Source organism: Physeter macrocephalus, chromosome 13 (genome assembly GCF_002837175.3).
Source record: "Physeter macrocephalus isolate SW-GA chromosome 13, ASM283717v5, whole genome shotgun sequence".
NCBI classification, from domain to species: Eukaryota; Metazoa; Chordata; class Mammalia; order Artiodactyla; family Physeteridae; genus Physeter; species Physeter macrocephalus.
Window position 1 is genome coordinate 446,334 of NC_041226.1, and position 22,242 is coordinate 468,575.

The 22,242-nt window shown below is 40.7% G+C and overlaps 1 protein-coding gene across 2 annotated transcripts in view; it reads left to right on the top strand.

The window, feature by feature from the left end:
- MPHOSPH8 (M-phase phosphoprotein 8) overlaps positions 1 to 4,444 on the top strand; it is a 63,562-nt gene extending 59,118 nt beyond the window's left edge. The window contains exons 15-17 of one of the 2 annotated variants that reach the window (XR_003682507.2): positions 1,530 to 1,867; positions 2,188 to 2,398; positions 2,894 to 4,444. The gene's annotated coding sequence lies outside the window, so the exon portion shown is untranslated. Of the gene's footprint in view, positions 1 to 1,529; positions 1,868 to 2,187; positions 2,399 to 2,893 lie in introns of those variants that run through there. The other variant, XR_003682508.2, reaches the window with a different exon arrangement.
- The last annotated feature ends 17,798 nt before the right edge of the window (positions 4,445 to 22,242 follow it).

A 22,242-nucleotide genomic window follows, 5' to 3' on the forward strand; every position in this document is an offset into this window, starting at 1 on the left:
CGGCAGGCGGACTCTCAGCCACTGCGCCACCAGGGAAGCCCCGAGAACCAACGTTTTTTTTTTTTTTTTTTTTTTTTTTAAGAACCAACGTTTTAAATAAGATTTCTAAAAGGGGAAACTGTCAAGTTACTGCCTTCTACTAGAATTAAATATATAGATATTTGGCATTTTATTTAACTTTCATAAAGTTAATCTCTTCCTGGAATGAAAAGTTTCTTTTCACTGACCAGAAAATAAGATCTGGAATGAAAAGCAGTTATTTAACTAAAAAAAAAAAACAAAAAAACAAAAAAAAAACCCGGAATACTGTTAACCAAAAGATGGCCACATGAAACCACAGCTTCACTATCACAGCACAATTCACCTATGTACATTAGGGGTTTTTTTTTCCTTATTCGTATATTTTGAGATTATTTCTTCCAATTTTATTTAAGTAAGGAACCTACTTAACAAAACACTTGGAAAATTTAATACCAACAAAATGTCCAAAGAATATACAGTGATTCTCTGTAAACCTATTTCAAAGGGCAAGTATACTTTCATCCGTAAAAACCAAAATTACCTGGAGAGCTTTTAAAAATAAAGCATGATGAATTAAAAAGGGGTGGGGGGTGGCGGAGTTCCTTGGCGGCCCAGTGGTGAGGACTCAGCGCTTTCACTGCCGTGGCCTGGGTTCAAGCCCTGGTCGGGGAACTGAGATCCCGTAAGCTGTGCAGCGCGGCCAAAATTTTAAAAATAGATAAACTGTTGGATCCCACCCCCCCCCACACACCCGCCCCTGAAGATTTTATTGTTCGGTAGACCAAGTATGTACCTGGGAATCTGCATCTTCAACAAGTTTCCAGGTGACAGTGATGTGGATCCAGGGACCAGTTTTGAGAGCCACGAGCCAACGTTAATTTTCTAGAGCTGGATAATAGCGTGAGAAACAGCTGTCACATTTTTGTGCCCACGAGACAGACGTCAGATACTTTGAAAAGGTGACATTTCCCAAAGGTATGGTATCTGTCAGTGCTTCTCACTCAGTGTGGACGCAAATCCCCTGGAACCGTGTTAAACCGGGCGGTCTGATTCGCTTAGCCTGTGTGTACCGAGATTCTCATCTTGCGAGCAGCTCTCAGGAGAGGCTGGTGCTCCTGGTTCCCAGGACCGCAGCTGTAACAGGAATAGACTAGAATCACCACGTAAGGGGGTGGGGGGTCAGGGAAGAAATATACTTCTTTTTGCATCTATTAGGGTGACGACATACCATCATCACAGTTCTATCATACAGATCACATAGCGTAAATGATTCTAAAGAATTTTATGTCTTAAGGAAATAATGGAAAAAACTTACTAATGCAAAAACTGTTACCCTCTAAAAAGGTGGAAAGCAGCAAGGGAGAAATGGAGCTAGTGTCCCTAGCTTGGATCTGAATTTATGATATTAAACCATTTTAAGATTACACACTTTCCAAAGGACCACAAGACTAAAATTTTAGGCTTGGAATCACTAAAAAACAAGAGGGATTCTTTTTTTTCCTTCGCAGGTAAGACCTGTGTAGCACGTCATTTCCGTTCCCAGTCCAGCTTTGCCTGAAGACAAGTCAATACACACGTTACCACCGGGGGGGAAAGACAGGGGCAGCTGGGAGCCAAAAACACCCTCAGAGCTTCCTCAAAGAAGAGGGCAGTGACGCCGGGAGTTGCATAAGAAGAAGGCAGAGAAGCAGAGGTTTCAACTTTGCCGTGAACCACGCAGTGTTATTCCCCTGACACGGGGACCCGAGAGGAGGACGCAGGGAGCTGTTACAACAGGTGCTGACCTGAAGGGAGACTCCAGCAATTCCTGGCTCGACTTCGGTTCACCCCAGAAACCAAATTTCAGGTAGCTTCATCCATGTTTTCTTTTCTCCTAGGATTACAATAAAATCAGACTTAGCCTCTTAAAAACAAGTTTCAACGATCAATTAAAAAACACAAGCAATAACTGACTTCCTACAGCCCGTGACAGGAATCCAGTTCCCTTAAGACGCCGTTTAGTCTTTACCTCATCTGATTAGGTCCATCCAGTAAGGATTTTCCTTTCAATTCATTTCCTCCAAGAACATCAACTGACTTAAAATTCAGCTCAATTTTGTTTCAGCATCAGAGTAAACACTGTTAGATCCAAGACGCTGCAAAGTCTCCCTTTTTTATTTTCCGTAGGTCCTCTTGTCTGGACTGCTGGCCCCTCAGCACACCACAGCCCAAGACCCTTATAATCCAAAATCCTACAGAGGATCCTGACTCCTACCCTATGTACAAAATTTTATTCTGCTTGTACCAAGGCAGGGCACACAAACACGTCTGCTGTGCTCCATCAGAAGACAACCTGCTTACCTACCGCGACAGCAGGCACTCCAGATTTTCTGCTGAGGTCCAGGTTTATGTTTATTGTTACTTCATGCCTATGAAATGTGTTTTGTAACATACCTGAAATATCAGCGCAGTAGTACACAGTTACTACTGAGAAATAAATACCCAGCTTTGAGCTCAATATTTTTAAAGTGAGGGTACATGACCCAAAGATACTGGAAATAATTATCCTAAATTGGTAGTTTTCAAAACTCATTTGGGTCTCAAATTCACCTGAGAATTGGATGAAGTACGACCCCCCCCCACCAAAAAGTGCATGCAAAAATTATGCACACAAAATTCTGCATGTGAATTACTCAGACTCACAGATCCCACTAATACGCCACAATGATCCAATAGGATCCATGGTCCCACTTGAAAAACCTTAAATATTTTTTCAAGCAAAGCATGCCATAAATCAACAAAAATTATCTCACATATTATTTCCCTCTGCAACTAGCATTCTTACACTGGTTTTATAACTGTATCACTTATATATACTTTGCCTTTGGTAAAGTTAAGGGTGACAAGAAGAATAAATCGAACCATAAATCAAACTGGACAACTGGATGACTTGATTCTTAAAGACACAAAGACACCAGGACTACTAAAAATTTTAACTGTCTTCTCAACTTTTCAAAAATATGAACCTGAAAGTTTTACAAAGCACTGACTTCACTGAAACCTAGAAAGGTAATCTCCAGAACTGAGGAACTTCTAGTTGCCAAGAGTCTTTAAAAGGGTAGCTTATCTTAATGGTAAAAAACAATCACTAGAGTTCTGTTTAAAGAGGTGGTATTATAACTAAGTGGCCAGGTTTATTGTGCACTGGGTTGTAACCAACTCTACGGTTACGGATGTGCTGACACACACCCAATTCAGCGATGCTGGTAATATGGAGTTAAGGATCTGGGCAGACCTAGCAAGTTGATACACTTTCATATTTTCTAGTCCTGAAGAATACCCAAATATGAAAATCAACCAATGACTGCATTTAAAGAAAAGGTTTTCTTTCTTCTTTTCTCTTTTTTGGCTGTGCCACACAGCTTGCAGGACCTTAGTTCCCCGACCAGGGATCGAACCCAAGCCCGACAGTGAAAGTGCCAAGTCCTAACCACTGGACTGCCAGGGAACTCCTTAAGAAAAGGACTTCAACTGAAATCGTAGGCCAGAACTGTAACAAAACTACGTGGCAAAAGTAGTCTGTTTTAAATTAATTTTAGGATAAAACTGGCTAAAAACTGTGTGAGTTAATGTTTGATTTTACCCCCTCATGCCAACACATCTGAAATAGTTGGTAAAAATGAAAAAAGGCCCCTCCAACCACACCCTAAGATTTTTTTCATATAGTCAGAAATGTGAACGGCCAATACCACAGGCACTTTTCTGATGACTCTTCTGAAAGAATAAAACATTAAAACTACAGAAGGCACATTCTTAATGGTCAACTACGTACCAATGTACCTAATATCTCATTTTCCACTGAGTACACAAGTCAATCATTAACAAACTACATAATTTGTATTATGTAATATAAATTATATATAAATAATAGAAGTACACTCTAAGAAATAACTATAAAAGATATATACTACATAATTCAACAAGTATGGAGACTGAGGAATACTCTACAAAAGCTCTTCCAATTACAGCACATGAACTGTAAAAACCCAAGAAACAGGATTTTAATAATGACTCAAATTGAAAAATACCTTGCCAGAAATCAGCCTAAAAGGTAATGATCTCCTCTGGAGCAGACTCCCGTGATATCGAACCATAAAGGAACCACATTCTTTATTAGCTTGTTCTGCGGCAGGGCCTCCTTCTGAGAAACAAGTTCTGAAATTTGTAGGTATGAGGGAGGGGACGTCCACATGATCAAAGTCACCATCCGAGATCTTTCAACACACAACAGTGTTCACAACTGAATGTGACCCTCTGCCTTGATGGCAAAGACACAGACCACAATACCGGCTGCTAAAATAATAAACCAAATGCTATTACTACAGGCAATTCACAACAGCCAAAATATGCAGTATACTCTTCACTGAAATAATTTTATTCTTCTGTTACCTAACAGATTCTCTTTAAGCAACAAAGAATGTATCTTCAAAGAATATAGAGAAATAGTTTGTGACTAAGAGAACAATACATCAAGAAGATTAAGGCCAAGGAAACTTGAAAAAATACCCATGAAAGCTGTAAACCGGTAAAACCCATGCTAATAATACAACTACAAGTTCTTCCTGCTTTTTGATGTAATACAATGTAATACAACTTCAACTGATGAACAAATACGAAAATACTGGGGCTTCCCTGGAGGCCCGCGCACGGCAACAAAGAGTAGCCCCCGCTTGCTCCAACTAGAGAAAGCCGCGCACAGCAACAAAGACCCAACGCGGCCATAAATAAATACATAAATTTATTTATTTATTTATTTAAAAAAATATATATATATATATACTTCCAATTGACTTAATTAGAAGGCAGACAAATTTTCTCAACATGTTTAATTTTCACATGACTCTCTTGGGGTGAAAATCTGCAATAAAAATAACAAACTAAGGCTTTGATTTTCTATCAAATCCATGGACCTTCCACCCAAGTTATCACAAGTTGCCAGATATCACAAGTTCAATAATGTAATAAATAACTTCCGTCTTTAAGCTGGTATTATACAAAAATCCATAATATGAACATTCAATTTTGGATTCCCAATATCATCTGGCTTTTCAGAGTTCTAATAAAGCTACCTAATCTTTTTTTAAAAATATCATAGGCTATACATAGATCGGTGAGTCTTACATCAGCCGTAATGAACCCACACAACCTAGTTATAAACAGCAGTTAAGAGCATGGTGAGTAAGAGAAGGGCAAATGTACTTCCCAAGAAAAGGTCTCTGAATGGCCAGAAGTCTATGAAAAGGTATTCAACATCAGAAGGTACAGAGCAACGTAAATTAAACCACAGTGACACGCCTCCACACACAATACCGGCGCAGACGGGCATGACTGATGGCGCTGACGCCGGCAAGGATCCATCCCTGCTCACGGGGTACAGGCCGAGCTGCCTATGCAAAATTGCTTGGCTGTTTCTAAGAAACATACACATACCCTACACTCAGCAACTCCACTCCTAGGTATTTTCTCCATGAAAAATGAAAAGTGTGATCTGTAGAAGAATGTTCATAGCAGACTTATTCTCAATAACCCCAAACTGGAAACTGCTCCAAGAATATATCAACAGGAGACTCAACGAAGTGCGGCATGTTCACCCAGTGGTAGTAAGACACATGCAGCAACATATGCGAATCTCAAAAACACCCTGTCCAGTGAAAAAGGCCAGAGGCAAAAGTGTATATTGCATATTGTATTAGTATGAAGTTCAGAAACGAAAACTAACATATGATGATCAAAATAGACAAATTGTTGCCCCTGACACAGAATGGATAGACTGGAAAAGAGCACACAAGTTCTGAAGTTTATGGAAACTGAGGCTGTCAGTTTGTTTTGCCAAACAAAACTCACACATTTTGCATAACAGGCAAGTCCAAATTTTTAAAAAGCAAACTTTTAAGTATTTTAAAATTAAAGAATCAGAAAAGAATTTATTTTAAAGTTCACGTAGCAACTCAAAATTAAGAAATAAGTACTTAGGGCTTCCCTGGTGGCACAGTGGTTAAGAATCCGCCTGCCAATGCAGGGGACACGGGTTCGAGCCCTGGTCTGGGAAGATCCCACATGCCGCGGAGCAACTAACTAAGCCCGTGCGCCACAACTACTGAAGCCCGCGAGCCTAGAGCCCGTGCTCCACAACAAGAGAAGCCACCGCAATGAGAAGCCCGCGCACCACAACAAAGAGTAGCCACCACTCGCCGCAACTAGAGAAAGCCCGCGCAGCAACAAAGACCCAAGGCAGCCAAAAATAAATAAATTATTTAAAAAAAAAAAAGTATGTAAAATAAGGCCATGTTCAAGTAAATAGGTTAAGAATCATCTATCACTTATAAATATTACATAACACTGAAATCTGGAAAATACTGAAGAAACAAAGACTGAAACTTTTTCTTTTTAGGCACAAGGCACATTTATTTTTTTAAAGTTTCTTCAGCTTTGGGACTTCACTGTTGGTCCAGTGGTTAAGACTCTGTGCTTCCACTGCATGGGGGCACGGGTTCAATCCCTGGTCAGGGAAATAAGATCCCACATGCTGCACGGTGCAGCCAAAAAAAAAAAAAATTTCAGTTTTATTGAGGGCAACTAAAATTTTCAGGAGAATAATTTACTGATACTACATGCCATCTTTTTCCTCAAAGGTCATAAATAACATTTACTGTAGTTATCAACGTAAAGTTCAGCAAAGACTCATATAAAATCAGTAAAGTTCAGCAAAGACTCATATAAAATCAAAGTACAAATTGATAATTTTATGAAACATAATTAGTGCCTCTAAGAAAAGTTAACATTACTCAGTTTCAAAGGCCCAGACCTGTATCCATCTGCCATATCTGCAAGGCAACTGTGATGAGAGAAAAAAGGCCTTGGAAGTGAAAGATACCACTGAAAATTTTCAAACTGAATTTTGTCCCCCAATTCCTACGAAGGCATTTCAAGTTAAACAAACAAACAAACAGAAAGTAAAACTGTTCAAAACAAAAGGAAAAAACCCAGCAGCGTTATCGTCTTGCGATCACCTAAGATTTCTCAAGTGCCCTGCCCAAAAGAGTCAAAGAAAACCTGCCTCTGTGGTCGCATAATGAGGTTAAGTTTTAAAAGCAAGTTCAACTACATCAACAAAAAACCGCATTTTTAGTTCAAGATGAGATGATCATTATGAACTTACATGTTCAGCTTCCACGGTTTTCTGTAAAAGTTCAATATTCCAAGTAAATTATTGCCACATCAAAGAATCCCACAGTGGTTATTTCACGAATTAACCGTGCTCATATATAATGAAAAGGAACTAGAATGAATTACCAAATGATAACTTGATAATTATCAGATTTATTTTTGATAATAAGTTGATTTTTCAACATATACTTAAAACCACTTAAAAACAGCATCTACTGTTACTTACTTTGAAGATACCATGTAAATCAACAAACTAGGAAAAACATTTCTGGCAGAATCCATTATGCGTTCATATGCAGTAAATAACATCACAATGTTGTACTGTGGAGAAAATACTCAAACACCAAACAAGTTTAATGTGAACTGTTGTGAGCTGATCATCTATTTAAATGTACTTAAATACAGGGTGAAAAACAGGTGCTGCGCTAGGTGAGTGGTGAGGCCAGGATGCTCTTTTAGCCTGGGCACCTTCTACCAAGCCCTCCTTGCTGGGAACTGCTTCTGAGTTAGTGTCCTAAATGGTATTTACACGAAAATACACTGAGTGGTTAAACATACATTTTAATGCTTTGTTTTGAACCCAAGATGCCAACATTTCATCTAAAAAAAAAAGGGACTGAAAAATCTAAAAATGGAAGGGAGAGTTTTAAAAAAAAAATCTTGTGTCATATTTTTTAAATGCACAGAATTTCCTGGTTACTGATTACCAGAGTTTGAGAAATTAAGACTGTGCAAACCAGATTAACAGAAAACACAAAAGCCAGGCATAACAACCCCATAAAATACAGTCATAAATCTCACTTGTTAACTTTTCGTGTCTACAACATCTGAACATGCAGCACAGCCGCCTCAGCCAAGCTCGGAGGCGGCTCGGCCGGGGACCCCGAGCCCCCCCTCCTCAAAGCCAGACAGGACCTCCCAAGTGGTGTGGGTGCCTCAGAGCCCCCTCGACTCCCTTTTTTAGACCATATATGCTACTTCCCGCTTTCAGTCACCACGAAGGCTTACGAGAACACAACTTTGACAAAAAACTGTGTGATATTAAAAAATCTCACTTTGACTTAACTCCAGTGAGCCTGGAAAAGCTGCCTGTTCACAGATTCAACCAAATGCAGTGAGCACGGGCAATGAGAGCCCCTACGCCTTAGGGAATTCACAGCAGCATCCCTCAATACGGTGGTTCAGAATCACAGTTCTAACAGAAACAAATGGAATTCAGCTGAAACTGTGCACATACTAACGCAGGAGCACTCCTACTGCAGGAAAGCAAAAAAGAGCAGGCAGGCGTTTAAACAGACTCCCCAGAAAGCAGCCTGGACTCAAAGGCACAAAATATAGAAGAGCCTGCGTGCAGCAACGAAGACCCAACACAGCCAAATATAGAAAGGAAGGAAGGAGGGAGGGAGGGACGGAGGGAGGGACGGAGGAAGCGAGCTGAAATAACTCTGGAGTTCTGACCACTGTAAATTTGTGTGTGTGTGATCATCTATCTAGCTATATCCAAATGACTGAAAAATAGGAAACTTAAATGGTATCTAGGTTGAAAATCAGACTCAAGTTTCTCCTTCTGTTTCCTGGCTACAGTTCAGTGGGGCCCATAGGTAAACTCCCTGTGTGTCTCAGGGGGCACCTGCCCCGAGCTGCCCTGAGCATTAAACAGACACCTTTCATTTATGACCATCAATGCGATGCCCATCTACTCTCCCTCCTCTTCCATATCCCGGTCATTGATAGCCTTGGTGGACCAAGCCCAGCTACCGTCCACCTCTCTGGACTGGTCTGAATGGTCTGCCTGCCCCCTGAGTCTCCTTCAGTCACGTCCCCGGGAGCAGCCAGAAGTCTCCTCTGAACCGTAAACCAGGTCGCATCACTGCCCAGCCCAAGCCTTTCCTACGGCTTCTCATTCCATCAAGTGAGCCTTGTGGCCTTGCCACAATGGGCCAGAATGGCCCCAAGAGGGAGAAAATGAGTTGGATGGCAAAAATCGTAACTCTTTTTATGTGTAAAGCACCAATACAGTACATAAACAGTTACTTGTGGTGCTGAAGTTTCACGGAATGGGAGGGCTGGGGGTCTCTATCAGACAAAAATGGGAAAAAAAGAGGGCTGAGAACACCCTTGGCCCGGTTCACTCCATTCAAGCCACAATCCCTTCCTTGCTAAACGGTGCGCCCTCACAGCTTGAACTGGGCTCGCCTTCACGTCCAACCCTCCGTCTCCTCCTGCTGTCACTCACACCAGCTCAGAAGCCGCCTCCCGCCCAGGGAGGCCTCCCCGACCCAGCGATGTGCACTCCGGGCTGTGTCCACGGCCCTGCCCGGCCACACCACGCGCTGCAGAGCGCTGCTCACCTGCTCTAGCAACCACGACGCGCGAGGAAACAAACCACCTTGGAGAGAGAACGCGTCACAATGACCAAGGATACTGGCAAAAGTGGCCTGTGACCAAGGGGATCCCAATTTTTCAAACAGCAAACTGGACTCATTCAGTCCTTGGGTGTACAAAGTACACATAATTACTACTATCTTAAGAGACAGAAACTTTTTAATTAAAAAGATCATTTTATTTTGCTATGAAGTGTTCAAATTTATATAATAATTCACTGCATAACAAACCATAATTCTTTGGGAATGAACACAAGTGTTTTTTAATATTTTATTAATTCTAGGTAAAGCTAACTTAAAATACAGCTTAGAGACTCCACCTTTTGGGTGTGTAAATGAAGTATCTCCCCCTCCAGTATTTCCAAGTAATACAAGATTTAAAATTCAAAGTGAAATTTTAATATGAACAGCAAAGGGGAGGGGAAAGATTCTTCAAAAAGAAAGACTTTTCGCTTCTTCCTATTCTTGATATTTAAGAAAGGAACACCAATGTTAATAATGTTCATTCCCATCGCTGAACAACTGTAGAATTTTTTTAAAATGAAGATTTCTGAATTTGAGTCAAATGCCCTCCTCTATCACAAAGAATACACTGAGCCATTATTAAACTCACTCGGTACCTCTAGTAAGGGAAACCGTTAATATTCACCATGTCATTTAAAACTCTAACATACAGATAACTCTCCCCAGGACATTAACACAGTTTATTTAATGAAATAGGAATCTACTTATGTAACCTAATATTTAAAACACAAGAATTCTTGCAATTCTCATTAGCCAACTTTAGACTTCTTCAAGGCTCTCCCCAGTTCACTCGTGTAATTTCTCTTCCTAAACTTTTACTACTACCTGCAACGATGCCATCAGTTCTTATCCACATCTGACCTTTACTGACATCATGCCCTTGGCTGGGGACCGGTGGAAATAACATTAAGTTCTCACTGTCCACAGTAAGGACAGGCAGCACAGCATCTAAAAAACATTAAAGGGACTTCCCTGGTGGCGCAGTGGATAAGAATCCGCCTGCCAATGCAGGGGACACGGGTTCGAGCCCCGGTCCGGGAAGATCCCACATGCCGCGGAGCAACTAAGCCCGTGCGCCACAATTACTGAGCCTGCACTCTAGCGCCCACGAGCCACAACTACTGAGGCCACGTGCCACAACTACTGAAGCCCGCGCGCCTAGAGCCCGTGCTCAGCAACAAGAGAAGCCACCACAACGAGAAGCCCACGCACAACGAAGAGCAGCCCCCGCTCGCCGTAACTAGAGAAAGCCCGCGTGCAGCAACGAAGATCCAACACAGCCAAAAATAAACAAATTTTAAAAATAAAAAACATTAAAAACACACGCAATGACCAAGTGATTCAACTAGTAGAAATTTTATGCTATAGACATATTCACACACACGCTCCATCCCATGTATCCAACAACATGCTATAAAGCATATAACGGGGAAAAATGAAGTAGCAATGAAACACTGTCCCCAAAAGATCTGGTAAACATACCTAACAATGACCTACCAGTAAGTATAAGAAGAGAGAGGGATCTCTCTTATACTCACTGATTTAGAACAATATCCAAAACAGAATATTGTGAGGCAAATGGTAAAGTGTATACAGTGTGCTTACATATGTATTAAGAATGTATACAAATATGCCTGGGAATGCACAGAAACTTCCAGGATACATAAGAAATTAGTAACCACAGCTGACCCTGGATAGAGAAGCTGGGTGATCCGTAGACAGCACGAAGAAATTTTCGCTGTGTACCATCTTTCGTTTCCACGTTTGTGTACCAGATGCATATTATTCAAAAAATTCAAAAATATATTGAATTAGTTTATGCATCAATAGTATTTGAAGGCTCGTTGATTTTTATTAGATGTCAGTGCTTTCTAAAATACAGTGGTGTGCGAAGGATTATTTCTAGATCTCCAAGAAGGGCTTGAATGAGGCTACAGTACAGGGCCTATTTAGCTTAACTTTTAAGCTTGAGGAATAAGAAAATAGGGGTTAATCCACCCCTGGTTTCCACACTGCTTCATGCTGGCCATTAACCAAGTATGAATAAAATGAGTAATTTGTATTAAATGCCCATTTCTAGAAAATGCTTTTGTCTGTAATTAATGACTGCGTTGGCGGTATTCTATGAAGCCTTAAAGGCTTCCAGTATGAGACTCAGTCCACCGAAAGCTTCAAGGTTGACCTGAACAGCCACCTACAGAAGTGTAAAGGGTGTATCAGCCCCCTAACCTTTATCATTTTTGCACTGGTGAGCTATTTGTTTCCTACTTTCATTCACCAACCGGTGCTTACTTTGTTGATGACAGTCAGAATTCTTGAGCCAAGACCATTTCCTAAGCAGAATGGTTTTACATACTCAGCACCCTTTCTAGACGTCACAAGGACCTGAAGACCTCAATCCTGACCTTGCTGCTCTGCTCTTACAAGTTGGTAGCACCAAAATTACCTGCCTTGGGGTTCAAAACCCGTCATTCTTGCCTGCTTTCTCCCATATAACCTCCTCAACATTCAATTAACCACCACATTCTGACCATTTTATAATTCACCGATACATCTTGATTCCTCCTCTTCTTCTCCAATCCTTTTCCAGATCTCAGCTGGTTGTCCTGCCTGCCATCTGCGTACAAAGCCATCCTTCCACGATTACTCTAGTTAACCTTTATGAAATACAAATCTCAGGACCCTCACTCTCTTGCCAAAAATCTCCTAGTGGTTCCTTATCATGGAGTAAGAGCTGACTAGTTTTCCAGTCTCATTTTCGCTAACTTGTTGCTGCATACACCTTTATTAGCCCCCAGCCTTTGTTCATCATGGCCCCTCTCTGATACCGCCTGCTCCTAAAACAAGATGAAACTCATCCTGGAGATGCCACTCGGACATCTCTACCTCCCCAACGCCTTGGACACGCTCATTCAGTAATTCTCCCCTTGTGTTCTGAAGGGTCTTCTAACCCTCCCACCCTAAGCAGCAACATTTCCTCTCATTCAGCCTTTGCAAATCCTTCCCAATTAGTTTGTCTTATTTCCATTTCTCTTCTCCAAACTCCCTGTAACAATTTTGGACAACAGGTTCCGTGTGTAATACATACATCAAGTCTCCAAGTATACCAAGCTCTGCCACTGAACTGTGCACACAGCAGGTGATGTTTTAAAACGGGTTAACGGGATACTAGGTAACCTACTCCAATGAGCCCAGCACAACAAAAGACATTATTTTCTGATAACAAGACTCCAAGACTTATTCTGTATTCACAGGTGCTTTCTTGAATTTTTCCTTTCTTCTATCTGCTTCCCAATTCATGCAGATGTAACACAAGTCTCAAGTTGATTATTAAAAGGCGCTACCCTGCTGGTGTTCACCCCCCTTTCCTGCACCGTCCTTTAGTTACTGTGCTGGATTCTAACCGAGCGAGTCAAAGCTGCTCAAGAACAGGAACACCTCGTGTCTACCCCACACTGGCTGCCTTGGTCTTAAAAGAAGCAAATACTTTCTGAATGTAGCTGATAGACCTTCTTCAGAATCAGTGATTCAGAATCACCAGCCACTTTCAGCGTACACTAACCTAGGCTCTTTCCAAATATAACAATAATATATTCCCTTACAATTCATTCGTGGGCCCTATACATTTTTTAAAAATCATTTATTTTATTGAAAAATACAGTATTAACATATATCCAAGTTATCATATGACAGCAACAAAATGTGTACATTAAATCAGTATTTTAATACCTATGTTATTTTTAATGATGTGATAAAATTCCTTTAAAAGAAAAGCAACACTCATTGTAGCACTAGCCCCCATGCTGTCTGAGTCTGTGTTCACAGGCCATCCGAAAGAAAAGAACTATTAAGGGACAAACAGGAAAAGAACCGTAGTTAACTGTCACAACGAATTCTCCAGTGTTCATTCAATGGTAATCTCACCGAGAACACGTACGATCCAGAAAAGCACTGGAGCCGAAGGGGCCCGGTGTCAGTGTGGCCACTGCTGTTCTACCAGCGACAGCTCAGGTGGAAGCAGAACAGGGAGGCCTCCAGAGGGGAGTCTGGGGTGAGGAGGGAGCCACATAAAGACGGTGATGAAGAATAATGGAAACTGAGGAAATGGTAAAGATAAAGGATGCTGGGGAAAAATTTATGAAAAACTTAAATAGTTCAAACACCTAATTAATTGGTCTTAAAAACCAGTTCTTTCTACACTATTAAGTATATAGAAAATTTAACCATGGTTCAAATAAATGTATTAAAATATATTTGTATTTCAAATACTACATATTAGCTTATAGAAAAAATTAATTAAAAGTCTGCCTAACTCGACCTGGTTACATTTATTTGACCTCCCATAGAAGTCAGACAATATATACAACTGTAACATGCTGATTATTAGCCAAAATGGCACCATAATGTAAACCAGAAAAACTTTTCAAACCTTTCCAAATATTGCATTATACATTTATCTCCCAACTTTTCAGCAGCTCTGAGGTCAAGGAGAGAAAAAAAACCTCAAAACAGAAAACTGCTTCTTGCAGGTCCCCAGACAACGGCAACCCCACCCTTCCTAACTTGCACACATTAATTTGTATTCACTGTAAAATATCTAGTGAGGAGACTTACAAGAATATACTATGTTTAGCAAACGAAAGGCAAAAACCAAAATGCAGGAATTAAGTACTGTCTATGATGTAATTAAGAAAAGGGTTATTCTATGTTCTAGAAACATTTTAAAGGCAACCCAGAAAAGCAAACAATGCCTATTTCGTAAGTAATTTTTAAAAGCCTTCCAATCCACCCAGTTGAACAGTAATAAATGTTAAGCAAAAGACCACAATAATGGAAGCAAACAAGTAACAACAGGATGGGGTGGAGGGGAGCCGGGAGCCTTAAGGACCCCTCAGAGTACGGAATAATTACACACACTTGAATAGAAATTAACACCACAAAAGACCGAAAAAGAGAAAAGTTTCTTCAAACTATGTATTACATGCTTGTTTGACTTCGGTTTACACTCAATTAGAAAAAAACCTGACTCTCCTGGAGAGAACACTTTATAAACTGCTTCCGTTTCCCCCCAACGCCTGGGGGTCCTCCAACACCAAGCTCCAGTGTGCAGCTCAGCCAATACAGAAAACGTGCCCTGCGAGCTCTTACGTTGAAAGACTGAAGAGCCCCTTGAGCGCGTTCCAGTTGTGAGACGCGTGTCCTTCTCCATCCCACCAACCCCACCTCCCCCCCCTCCATCCAATCCAAATCACTCCCTTTACTTTTGCTCTCCTTCCCTCTTTCTCCTCATACTTTCTTTTTAGACATATTTCTATGGAGACACATGTAAGGGTACGTACATACTCTCCCAAATTCTGTTAAACACTGGGCCTCCCTCACATTCTGTGCCGGCTCTTCTTGCTCCGAGTCTCCACTATGATGATAGCTGTCTAAGAACTCGCATTTCTCCCCCTGGTTCCTCTCACCACCCACTTGACTTCAAGCACACAGTATGCAGGGACCAATTCCACTTTCTTCATTATTTACGCACAGGCTGAGACAAAAATTGCTCAATAACCGTCTACTGAATGAATAAGCAATCTGGGATTCTTGTCCACACACATTAGCTGGTACTGAAAACTCAAATCTATGCCATTACTCCCTATTTTCCTCCTGGATTTTTCCTCAGACCAGCTCAAGACATGCAAGTGCCAACTGTGCTATGATACTGGGAACACTGATAAAAGATGAATAAAATGCACGCACAACACCAACGAGTGTCATACACTGAGAAAGCGACAGGAGTGAGGAGGGGTAGCATCTAGCTCTGTGGGGGAAAGGCTCTTCCTTATGGGACCTTGGGAGACAGAGGAGACACCTCAGTGCTCACTGAGCAACAGACAGAAGGTCGGTGGGGTTGGAAACACACACTGAGAGCAGATCCAGTAAAGCCCTGTGGCCTATGAGACCAGCTGGGGTTTAATTCAGACGGGAAGTATTGCATTTGAAACAGCAGAGGGACCTGTCAGAAGGAAGCACAAGATACTCTGTGCAGAGTAAGTCCCAGAGCGACAGTAAAAGCAGGACCAGATAGGAGGGTATTGTAGTCACCTTCAGTGATAGACGACAGGGCCTTGAGAGGTCGCTGTTTACCAGGTACAGGAGCTTTATACAGTTTTTAAAACCCCGACAAACCACTGTAGGAACTCAAAACCAAAATATTACAAAACCCAGTGGACATACGTTCCCTCTCCTTAGAGCAGCTACACCCACCCCCAGTCCTGAACACTTACCTTCCGTGTCTCGGCGAAGGGCATCACCACCAGCCCACCACCCAAACCGGCCGCTACGAGGCCACCCTGCATCTCCCGCTCCCACCAAATCACTACAGTTGCCCTCAGTATTTGCAGGGCACTGGTTCCAGGACCCCCTCAGATACCAAAATCCAAGGATGCCCAAGCCTCTTCCATAAAGCGGCTCAGGATCTGCATGGAAACCGTGTGCACCCTCCTGTGCCTTACGCGTCCTCGCATCGCTTACGGTACCAAACACCATGGAAACGTTACATGGACAGCTGCCTGTGGCAAATTCAGGGCTGCTGTTTGGAACTTTCTGGAATGCCCCTCCTCCCCTCCAATTTTTCAATCGACTGTTAGTTGAACCCATGGATTCAGAACCCAGGGACACAAGGGTGAGTGTGGTCCATTACACATGCTCTACATGTGACATGGTTGTGTCTGCAATCTGAACAACCCTCACAGATACCAAAGATCCTTCCCAGCAGCGTGTGCAGCTGGGGGCAGGGGCTGGGGAGCGCACCGGTGGTCTGTGCAGTCTACCGGCTCTCTATTTACGACCCAGCCACTACTGCGCTCAGAACTGTCCCGACTCCCACTCCCTCAGCTTCTCGGCAAAGTCCGGACTCCAGAGCTTGGAGCAGCCTTCCCTTCTCGTCTCTTACCTGCTCACTGACGCCCCAGCCTCGTCCTCACCACCCCAGAGCCCTCCCTCCACTCCCGCCTAAAAACCTACAATGGGCAAGTACTTACTCACCTTCAAGACTCGCTCAAAAGTGATCATCTTAGTGAAATCTTCCCAGCGTGAGTGGATATTCGCTTCTGGGTTTTCAGAGCATTTCCCAGTTGCTTCATTGCTACCACCTGGTCTAAAGGTTTGCTTACAGCTCTACATATATCCATAAACTCCAAATCCCAAGAGGGCAGGTGCCATATTTTGTTCATTTTTGTATTCCAGTTAGTAAATACAGAGTCTGTCCTACAGTTGGTGTCATTCATTCACTAAACAAGCATTTAACAAGGACTTGCTAGGAAATGAGGATAAATCACTAAATGATGGATAAGGTCCCTACTTTCTCAGAGCTGACATCCTGGATTAAATTAAGTAAATAAATGAAGACAAAAATTTCACACAAAGTTTTAGGAGAAACCCTGTACGACAATAAAGCTTCTTCAGGACTTGTAGTATTCAATATTGTATGAAGAGAGTATCGTAGAAAATAAACAAAAGAAAAGCAACACAAGTGAAGGGCGTAAAATGCAGACGACGTGCACAACTGCTTCTGGAGAACTGGGGGCTCTGCCCTGTCTGCCGCTCGCGTACAACACACCAGCTCATCACCCGACAGGAAAGCAGTCTCACCCTGACACTGCGCTGCCAGCATACACTCAGCAAACCCTGAAGTTCAACCTCAAGTTATTCATTTTAAAAGATAAAAATAAACAGATTCGCAATTACAGACCATGTACCAAGATTTGGGGATTAAAATCATGTAAGGAAAAGAATAAAATCGGGCAGTTACTATCCTAGACCAACATTTCCCAGAAGAAAAATAATGTAAACAAAAGAAAATTGAAATTTCTTAGAAGCTACATTGAAGGGGGAAAAAAGCAACCGATGAAGTTAGCTTAATAGTATACTTTATTTAACCAAATATACCCAAAATATTATCATTTTAACAAGTAGCCATATGAAAACTTGAGATATTTTACATTCTTTTCTTCATACGAAGTCTTTGTAATTCTGTGTATATTTTACACATCTAATTCAAATGGTAAATTTTCTTCAATACTTATGTGTATTTAGATTTCATTAAAGATGCAAAAGTAAATTCATACCCAAGTTGTTCCAAACATGCTTAACACTGTATTGATAACGGTATTTAAGGTAATTATAATACAATTAAAACCCAGCCCCAGCCTCACCCATCCCGTGGCGAAGGCCCAACAGCGACCTGTGGCCGCCACACGAGAGTGGGGCTCCTACAGTCGACTGACTGCACCACCCAGCCCACGACAACGCCGTTCCATCAACACGGACTACATCAAAGAGGATGCTGTCCCTTACCTCCTGAGATAGTCATTTTCCAGTCTCCTTATCTAAAGCAGCCGTCATTTTCTCTACCCAGATGACCAGGCGGTAAGTTACCTCAATTATCTGTCACTTTGCTTCTCCAGATCTAGAATGCAAGTGCCAGGGAGCTGAGGGCTGGCGTGCTTCGTGCACAGCTGCATCGGCCGTGCCCCGACCACAAGATACCACTGCCAACGTGGCAACTGCTGAGAGCAGTACTGTTTTACATGTTGCTAAATTATTTAATATGTGTATTATACTTATATGACCTGTAAAAAAAAGAATGACTAGAAACTGGTTGTGACAGGCAGTCTTCTTCCGTATTGTTCAAGTAATTGCAAGACAAGTCAAATTATCAGATCTGTTTTTTTAACCCAGAGAATTCATCCAGTCATTGGTCTAAAAGATCGTAATGTGAATACCTTAGCTTACCTTACCTCTAACGCTAGAGGCACAAATACCAGGATATGGATTAAATTTACTATTCTTCAAATATAAGCACATTACACTGCAAGGCAGAAATTAAGAATGTGAATATGTATTTTCTGTACTGTACTTCCCACCCCCCAAATCTGGAGCAAGAACTTCTGATCACCCTCTTACAAATATTTTACAAGATTTAATGGCTCCAGACAAAGGTCCATTAAGCATAATACACAGCTAAGAAGCAAAAAAAAAACAAGGTCTTTTAAATTTTCCTAATAAATCATCATGCATAAATCTAAATAGCAGCAACAGATCATAACCCTCTTATGACTCCCTAGAAGACTAATGGTGGGGTGTTGAATATGGGAGGGTGGAGGCAGCAGGAAGTACAGGGAAATCACAATCTGAGTCAGAAAAATTCACTCATGTATAGACTGGAAACAGAAATGCAAGACAGTTTCCTTCTTCAAAAGTTATCACTTTTCTGCGTGCATGTGCCCGAACATAGTTAAGCACCGACTTCTGCAGAGATATAATTCACTGGAGTGTCCAAGTACTGCCACAGGACTTCAGATCATATTTTGGTTGAAGAAAACTAGTAATCAACAGTTAAACAAGAAAAACAAATGCATCTAGAAATCTTTCCACATAAATTTGCTTTAGAGGATGGATGAAACAAAGCTTTACTCTCATTATCCTGCATGAGAATTCCTGCTGGAAAATAGGTTAATGAGTCACCTTGGGGTAGAAGCTGAGCTTCCTAAGTCCTGGACTCCCAAGGAGCAACGAATCTGAATCCTTAATAAAAACGAGGGCAGGGTCTGTGGACGAGAGTACTTCCTTGATCACAGATAACACGCCTTCCCAGAGCCACACCCATTTCTGTTTCACAAAAACAGAAAAATTCTTGGTCAAAGTGGATTTCCTGGTGTTAGGGTTAGTCTGTGGGAAGCAGGACAGAGGGGCGCCCAGGAGACAGCTGGGTTACAATAAGAGACAAGTCTCCACACTTGTTTTCTATGCACAGATATTCTGAGCTAACACACGCCACAACGTTCTAGCAACTATCTTCCGAGATATTTAGAAGGCTGCAAACCAGGCGATTATTTCTTTGCACTACCACCGTCACAATTTTTTTTTGAAGAAACTATTGTCAATATATTAACTATGTGCTCTCATTATGGACCAATTTCATTGTTTCAACGTACTATATGATTTTGAATAGACTTTCAATCACATACATACGTTAGCATAAATCTTTGTAAAGTCTCACAAGGCAGGTTATAGCTCTTTACAGCTTAAAATTACTTAACAATTCTCATTTATTGAACTCCTCAGTGGGCATTACTTTCTAAAGTGAGTAACGAAAATCGAAGCTGCAAAGCAAAGGAAATTACATTTAATAAATATACTCATGGTCTTAGAAAATATATTTATCAAATCTTTATCCTCAATCTAGAAAAGCAAAAGACGAGCTCATACAAAGGCCGTCATTTTAATCCATCAAAATAGTGTCGTATTTACCAGGATGGTAAGCCAAGATCAGGAGTTTTCTAGCACCTTCACCTGTCATCTGGCACACGCATGTTCAAATACACTAACACAAAAACAAATTATTACACTGTTTCATTCTCATACTGGTAAGGAGAGGTGAAAATCAGTTAAGTGAAAAACTACAAAATTTTCAAAATGTATTTATATTTCTCTGTATTCCCTCTTCACTTCAATTAACTAGATTTGTGAACACAACAATAAAATCCCAGTTCAAAAAGAGCATTACTAATAAACGCACATTATGTCTAAGACTCAGCACTCAACAGCCATGACATAGCCTGGTCAAGAATAATGGACTTTTCACAGTTCTTCCCAGTTGGCAGCAGCTGGGAAAGCTTGAGAGTGTTTTGGTTTTTGTCTCAACAACTGGCCAGGGGTCCTACAGAATACACAACGAACCAGGACAATCACGTATGCCACCACCACCAAAAATCAACCAACCAAAAATGTCACTGTGCCTCTTTAGAGTAACACTGTAAAAGCAGAGGCTCTCAAATTGAGTTCCCCAGACCCAACGTATCGGTATCACCTGGGAACTTGTTAGGAACGCCCATTATTTAGCCCCACCTGAGACAGGCTGAATCAGAAACTCTTGAGGTGCAGCCCAGAAATCTGTGTTTTAATGAGCCCTCCAGGTGATTCTAATGCATACTTATGTGAGAGAACCGTCAATTTAGAGGGACATCATGGCTCCTGTATTTTAATTTAAAGCAGGGATTTTTTTTCCCCACTGTTGTATCTCGGCCGTGGAAAGGGTCCAGAATGCACCAGGACCTCTCAATACAAAATCAGTACAACAAATAAATGAATACAGTGAAATTCTGAATGACATGGCTCCCCATAAATTCTTATGACTGAGAAAGTACCATTTTGTAGACAATTACTCCAACTATTACGCTCAGTTTGCTAAACTGTTGGCTCCACAGTTATTCTGTTTAAGATATTCTAACCGTATCCATGAAGATGTAAATGTTCTAACCAACTCAAAGAGTGAACATTATAGAATAAACAGCCACTGAGCAAGTTACTACTGCCCCCAACACTAAAAAGATCAGAAATTATTAAAAGAGAATCACTATGTCAAGTTTTTTGCTTTTTCTTAATATATAAAAACGCAAGGCCACACTTGCATCACATTTAATATGAATTTACATTATCTAATAATTTAAATATACCCTGAGGAGAAATTAACTAAAATTATTCTGGCAAAATGTACAATAAAATAAGATGGTTTCTCTATTTTCATGTATTACATAATATGGATAATTTGCAGAAAATAAATTTTTAAAACATACAAAAATAAAAATGTATGTAACTTGGGCCAAACATGGCAAAGATAAACATATGCAAAATCTCATTCACAGAAGTCTGCCTGGCTGACATTTTGCATAAAAGAAGTCAGAACTCCCGGAAGAAAGTGTCTTAGAGATCCAGTCACAAAAATATGACATGAAACTTCACGGATTTCTGCGGCTACTCATTTAAGTTTTTTATACTACCTTATATACATAAACTTTCTACCTTAAACCGAGATGTATAACACATAATAAAAATGGATTTGATCTTGTAATGACAATTTCAGAGCTGGACACAAATTCCAGGTATAAACATCAATTCCAAAACCATCAACGCCACCACCACACTTACATGGACCATTTAAGACATATGATATCCACTTACATTATTACTGAAGCAATCAATGCAGGGCTCTTGTATTTAATGAGTGATTAAAAACTATTTTTTATACTTTTAAAAAAATAAGGAATATTAAAAAGAAAAAATCATGTATTCAAACTAAATACACATCTTAATTCTACCTCATCCTAATAATTCGAGTCTTAATTTTTAGACAGAAGTGCCTTGCATGAAATTTGGGTGATTATATTCTATGAAACAGAATCGACATTTTTCTTACAAGCAGAATACCATTTCTTTTGAAATTCATTACTTTAATTCAGAATGACAAATTTAAACAGTAATTCTAACTGAAGATTTTTAAATAAACATAGTCAACAAAATAGAGTATCTGTTGCAGCGGGAGGAGTTGGTAACTGTAACAAGTGATTTGAGCCATAATACAATATACTTGAAAAAGAATTTTTTTAAATGTCTATTATGAATTCTGGCTACACTACTCTAAGAAATGCAGTATCCTTCATCAAAAAAATAAAAGCTTCTCTTACTGAAAATATCATTTAAAAATAAGTACACACTGCTAATTCCACCAGGTAAATAAAAATATAATCTAATAATAAGTTTCAACCAAAAGGAATACTTA